At 53.3% G+C, this 6,554-nt stretch overlaps 1 non-coding gene across 1 annotated transcript; it reads left to right on the top strand.

Annotated features, from left to right (window-relative positions):
• The first annotated feature begins 425 nt into the window (after nt 1-425).
• On the top strand, nt 426-498 carry TRNAG-CCC (transfer RNA glycine (anticodon CCC)). The gene has a single exon. It is a non-coding gene; the product is annotated as a tRNA-Gly (tRNA).
• Nucleotides 499-6,554: the final 6,056 nt, after the last annotated feature.

The raw sequence follows: 6,554 nt of genomic DNA, 5'->3' as shown, positions 1-6,554 counted from the left end.
TAAACCAAAAGAAGGCCTAATGGTGCCCACTTATGGCACTGGCGGGGCAGGGATAATTATTGTGGACAAAATACCTTTTAACACTCTTTAAAGTTTTGTGAGAAGTAAGCTCACTGCTCATTTAAAAGGGCAATGATGACTGGTGGTTGCCAAGGGGGAGGGGGTGGGGGAGGGAGGGAGCGGGAGGCTGGGATTAGCAGATGCGAACTATTATATAGAGGATGGATAAACAACAAGGTCCTACTGTAGAGCACAGGGAACTACATTCGCTATCCTGTGATGAACCATAAAGGAAAAGAATACGTAAACCAATATATATGTGTATAACTGAATCCCTTTGCTGTGCAGTAGAAATTCACACAACACTGTAGATCAACTGCACTTCAATAAAATAAATTTCTTAAAAAAAGGACTGTCATGGGACTTCCCTGGTGGTCCAGTGGTTAAGACTCCCCGCTCCCAATGCAGGGGGCCCAGGTTCGATCCCTGGTCAGGGAACTGGATCCCATACGCGGCAGTGAAGATCCCACGTGCCGCAATGAAGACCCGGCGCAGCCAAAAAAGGAGTCATGACTGAGACATTTACAGCCACCGAGCGATGCTTCTCTTTGTCACTGACAAAGTTTAATTGCAGACTCTGCCTCTCTTTGACAAGTTCTCCTGGTCAATGTTTTTCTTCCATAAAGGCGACCCATCACTTAGTCATCCGGCCGTGCCTCGTGGGGCTTTCACGATGGATCCTCACATGAATGGGAGTGGCCAGCAGTGCTGCCACAGGAGGGAAGTGGCTGGGCCCTCCAGGTCAGGGAGTGACAGTGGGTGTGGACTCACCCACTGGGCGTCCGAGAAGAGCCATGGAGAGTCCCTCCCGGTGCCGCTGTCCCTGGCGGCTGTGTGTCGGCACCGCTCAGGACAGGCACCGCCAGCCAGAAGCCTTGTGTGGATCCTGACTACCTCGTGCAACAAAGCCTAAAGCCAGGGCCCTCTGCAACCTGGCTCAAAAGTATCCCGCCATCTTCCCCTCTACGCACCCTCACTCCACGGCCAAACCAAACGGGTCCCCTTTCCCTAAACAACCACAGCCTTTCCACCTGCTAACCTTGACCTTTGCTGTTTCTGTTCCTTGAGAGGCTAATCCTATTCCCTCCATCATTTAAAACCCCCTCACCTCCCCCTCCAGGTTCACCCCCCTTCCTGACCACATCAGCAAGACCTCTTCCCTGAATGCTCGTGGCAGTTTATGCTCTGCTCTACGGCCCTGCTCTTCTTCTACTTTGCTTTATGTGTATCTCTGTCTCATCCGTCTTCCTAGATTGGAGGCTCTTAAAGGGCAGGAACCTCATCTTGTATATTTCCCACCACATCTCTTGGACAGTGTCATAGGTGGATGGGCAGATGGATGGATGGATGGGAAAAAGGAGGTGGGGGGGGGAGGAGGGAGGAATGAAGGAAGACACGGGAAGGAACAATAAACAAAGGGCCCTTTGCCCTGGCGACCACCAGCGTCCTAGGTAGTAAGCAGAGAGGCCTGGCCCACTGAAGATGCTAGACGTGCAGGCCCTCCTTTCAATGGCTCCCTCCTTCCCCTCCCCGCTGCCTGGCGCCCCCTTCAGCAGCATCCATCACACAGGCCTGGGCTCACTGAGGAGAAAATACGCAAAGGCAGAGCAGGGGTGGCCTTGCCCCACGAAATCCTCCTCTTCAAGGGCCACTGCATCCACAGGAAATCAATGAGATACAGGCCCACCTGCTGGGCCCCTTTATCCCATGGTCCTGACACCCCAGAAGCTAGCGTGACCACACACAGCAGAAGACACACAGTCACCTCAACCGGGGAGTCACCGGTTGCCACTGGCAGTGACAGATTCTCCCTGCTGCACAGACACACTAAAGCTGACGCTGAGTGACAGGGACAAAAGCCACCTTCCACAAGATGCTTCAGTTAACCAGAGCTCCACTGGTCACAGTTCTCATCTCGTGGAGGTTTTTGTTTATTTGTTTTATTTCTTAGATCCCAGTACCCTTTCTGGAGGAAAAAGAGAAGCAATCCAAGAAAACAAACCGACGGTAGAATTGTGGTCAACCATAGTTCCTGGGAAAAGAAAGAGGGGCGATGCTTTAGCAGCCAGAGTCTCAGAGGCAATTTCAGCAAAGGCGGAGGAAGTGACTCTGCCCTGAATCAGCAAACACAGCAGTTCTCCTTCCCGGGCTGCCCCAAGCCCTCGCTGGAAGCTGGAGGCTGCCTGCATCTGTCGACTGGCCGATTCACAGAGCCGCACACCAAGGATCCAGGTGACCCCACGGTACACAGCTCACTTTCCCCACCCTGGTAACTGAAGGATCCGAGGACCGTGCTGTGACTAAAGCCACCAGAGCCACTGCGTGGCCTCACTGCCCAGGAGGAGCTCTGGTGTCCCGCAGACGCTTGTCCCAGTCTCTCTCCCATCAGCCACTCTCCGTGTGACCTCGGCAGGTAGAAACCGCTCTGCCTCGGGCTCCTCATGATAATAACATACGCTCATCAGGTGGGGAGATAATGCGTATCGTGGAGTCTAATTCTCTAACACACGTAGGAGCTAAACAAACGTTGAGTTTCCTTTCCTTCTTCCTGCCTTCCAAGCCTCTCACACCCCAGGCCCCTGGCCATCCCTCCTAGAGAGTTCTGTCCGCACCCCACCAGGCCTCCTAAGGTGAGATGCTTGGGCCCATCAGACCCTGAGACCCCCCGGGACACTGCCCCCTGGATCTGAAGAGTCTGGGGCAGGCGCCTGCCCTGGTGAGCCATGCCCCGCGCCTGGGGAAGGACAGAACTCAGCGAGGAGACAGAACAGTCGGCCCGTGAAATCCTCCTCCAAGCCTCCTGGAACCATCCTTCTACCCTGGCACAGTGCCAGCTCCAACACATGCAGAGACACCTCACTTAATCCCTATGACGTAAGGACTGATAGTGTCCCTTACAGATAAGGAAACTGGGGCCCAGAAAAGTAACTTTCTCAAAGTCACACATCTCATAAGCGGTGGAACCAGCCTTTGAGCCCACGGGGTCTGGCTCCAGAGCCAGGCCTGCAGCCCCTGCACCTGGGGGCGCTCTACATCCTCAAGGCTTCGGGCAAGAGAAACTCCCCATCCCAGCACTGCCTCGGGGGAGTCCCGTCGTGGGTAAACATTTTTCATATATTCTTCCCAATTCTTACAGCAAGCCTGCACGGTAGCTATAATTTTCCCATTTTTCCAGATGAGAAATACTGAGGTCCAGAGGCGGGAAGTGAAACTGTTAAGTCTCAGAGCTTATAAGAGGCTGAATCAGATTCATCTGATTCCAAAGCCTGTGACTCTTCCAACGCCCCAGATGAGAGGTCGGCTTCAGACACACAGAGGGAGCCTGAACGCCCACCCTCAGGATGGTTTAAGAGGTAATGAGACCCCATCTCTTTAAGCTCCCTCAGGACCCCCAGGTACAAACCAAACTCCAGCCCACGTCTTGCTGCTCTATGACCCTCTCCAAGAGCCCAGCCAAGTGTCTGCCATAATGAGTGCGTTATCTGGGACAGGAACACACACACTAACGGACAGATTAGTGGGGCCGCCTTTATCTGGGCTTAACTGTCTGCTGGTAGAGACCAGAGCCCAAAAGGATTATGACAGAGGAGGGGACACTGATTTGGGGCGGAGGGGCCGTTGGATGTTTAAGGGGCTGTCAGGGTGACCAGGGGGAGGGAAGCCTGAGCTTGGAGGTGGGAAAGCCAGAGAAAGGGCGCCCAGTGCAAGTGGGCTGGACAGAGGTCAGACGCATGCAAACCTAGCCCTGCAGCGTTGCAAGCGCCATCACTTCTGCTAGCAGAGCTGGTGATGCCCTGATTCCCACTGCTATTACTGCTGTTATCACTATAACCAGCAGCAGCATCACTTACTTATGTATCGGCATCATTTATTCATCCTCTTGACATTCTCTGCAATCCTGCACACAGTGTGGATCCCTCCCCACTCCTAGAAATCTCTCCACAAATGCAGAGACCACTGAGCCACAGAGCACCCACAAAGCAGGCTCCAGCCCGACACTCTGGAACCATCCCCTCTTATAACAAAGCACAGACTCCTCAGCTGGGTCTTCATGTTCCAGAACCTAAGACCCTGCCCTCACCCAGGGAAGACTCCTGAGTGGGCAAACAGAGATGCTGCCCCTTGGGCACCTGCAGCAGGACAGCCGCCTCTGGCCCTTGAAGGATCCTGCTGGGTTGGGGGTGATGGCATGCCCTGAGCTGGCAGAATGGAGTCCAGTCTACAAAGCTCCTTGGTTGAAGGAACAGCCCTCCCGTGCTCCCTGGGGGTGCCCTGGAGGGTGGTCCCTCAAATATTCACTACTGCCTCTGGTGCAGCCACTCCCATCAGAGCTGGGAATATTGTGATGACTGCTCTCACTTTGCGTCTTGGGATGGGAGGCCAATATTTATTGTTGATTTCAGGCCCAGAGGTTCTAAGAGAGCCAGTGGCTTTCCAGAAAGTCTGAATAAGATAAAAGGATATCAATAGCTGGAGAATGATTTGGGGGCTGAAAGTATGGCACATCCTGGTGCAAGAGTGAATTTTTGTTTGGAAAGATATTAGATGCCTCTCAAGGCTAATGAGGAGGAGTGTTGTATCAGTTACCTATTGCCAGAAGACAAACAGCCCCGAAACGTAATGGGGTGACTCCCACATCTGGCTGACGGCAGGCTACTGGCCGGGATGACGGAGGCCACTGGGCCACGTGTCTCTCATCATCAGAAGCTTCCTCACACGGCGGCAGCCACAGGCTTCCAAAAACCAGAAGAGAAGACCAGTCCCACTGCATAAGTGCTCCTCAGCCTCCGCTGGTTTCCAAGCATCCAGAGCAACTCAAGTGACAAAGCCCAGGAGGGTAGTCAGCGAGCACGCAAGAGGGTGTGATTCCGAGGAGGGGGTGGACTGCGGCCATTTTGTGACCTACCTCTAGGAGACCTGAGCCACCAGGCTGTCTTTTACAATACACACTCTTACAGGAACGTCAGGTGACTTAGGACAGATGGCCAATTAACATCTTAATGGTGTAAGTGAATAAACACACAAAGAAAGAAAGAGTGAATAAGGAGGGAGCAGGGAGTGAATGTAGGTCTAGCACTCCAAGTGCCTAAAGAAAACTGAGATCCTCAGGCCTGGGGGAAGATTCTGGAAATTTGAGAAGAAGCCTAAGAAAGACACGTAGCTCTTGAAGGTACAAAATCATGAGAGAAAATGATGTCGGGGAGAGAAAGCTTATGGGTGCAGTGAGAGGAAACTGAACTAAGAATCAAAAGCCCTATAACTCCTCAAACTTTATTCCTTCTCTAACCATGATGGAATTAATGAATTTCCTTATTTTTTTATTTCAGCTAATGTTTATTGGCTTCTACTCTATGCTGGGCAGTGGGCCCTAAGCTCATGGTGTTGCCAGCTGGAAGTCATTCTCATAAGGGGTTCCTGCACCTTTTTGGCAGCATACTTTCCCACTCTATCTCTGAAGCCCAGCATCACACCTGCCCTGGAGGGGAGAGGCCGCTCAAGCTACACCACCAGGCTCCCTCCCTATCCCTGGAGGGCTTCTCAGGCTGGCAGCGGCTGTGACACTAGGTCCAGACCTGGTTTTCTGGGTGGACCGGTTGAAGGCCCCTGGCCGATATGAGCTCGAAGCCCCCTTTAGCTCTGATGCTCTAGGATAAGAACGGGAACGATGCCAAGCCCCTGAGTGAGGCATCCGTCACAACCAGTCATGCTGTGCCATGAAGAAAGCATGTGTCCGCTGGGAGTCACCAGGAAGGCCACCAGGGAACACAGAAAAGTAGGCAGGCTCTTCAGAGCATCTCCGAGCGCAGCTCCTTGGCAAGGCAAACCTGCCCTCCCCAATCTAGTCAGCCACCATCCTGTCACGGGGCCCCCGCTTCCCCAGCACCCAGTCGCCTCATTCAGAGCTCCGTATTCCCAGGGCGAACAGTGGAGGCACAGTCCCCGGTTGAGCCCGTTGGTCCTGAGCACAGAATAAAAACAGAGGCAAAACACTAGGCAGGAGGTCTTGACCGCTGCTTCCTGCCAACCTGGTGTAGACCTCACCACCTCCCCAGACGTCCAGGCAGCTCTCTCTGCCCTCTGACCTCATCAGGGTGAGGACAGGCACTCTCTCGACTCCCCCTTTCCCCGCTCAACCTTCCTGGGCATCCACTCATCAGAGCTCATTGTTTCTTCCTGTAGGCCATGCATCCCTCCTTTCCTTACCCCTTGACAATGTGTGTCATCCCCCTCCCTTATCTCACTTCTCCCCATGGGCTCTCTTCACCTGCAAACACCTCACACCTTCCCCGGTCCCCGTCTGTCTGTCGGCAGCAGAAGATACAGTTGATTGTCCTTTGTGATCCTCTCCCCCAAGCAGGCATCACTTCCTATCTTCCCTACTCTGCCTCAATTCCCTGCAGGTCCGACGGTGCGGTGAGGTTTAATAGCATCACACGCTCACGATAAGAAATGATCTTTTTTTTTTTTTTTTTTTTTTTGGTGGCGGGCCCCCT

The sequence above is a fragment of the Lipotes vexillifer genome, unplaced genomic scaffold (assembly GCF_000442215.2).
Source record: "Lipotes vexillifer unplaced genomic scaffold, Lipotes_vexillifer_v1.1 scaffold414, whole genome shotgun sequence".
In the NCBI taxonomy this organism is placed as follows: domain Eukaryota; kingdom Metazoa; phylum Chordata; class Mammalia; order Artiodactyla; family Lipotidae; genus Lipotes; species Lipotes vexillifer.
This window is presented reverse-complemented; position numbering and strand designations above follow the sequence as displayed.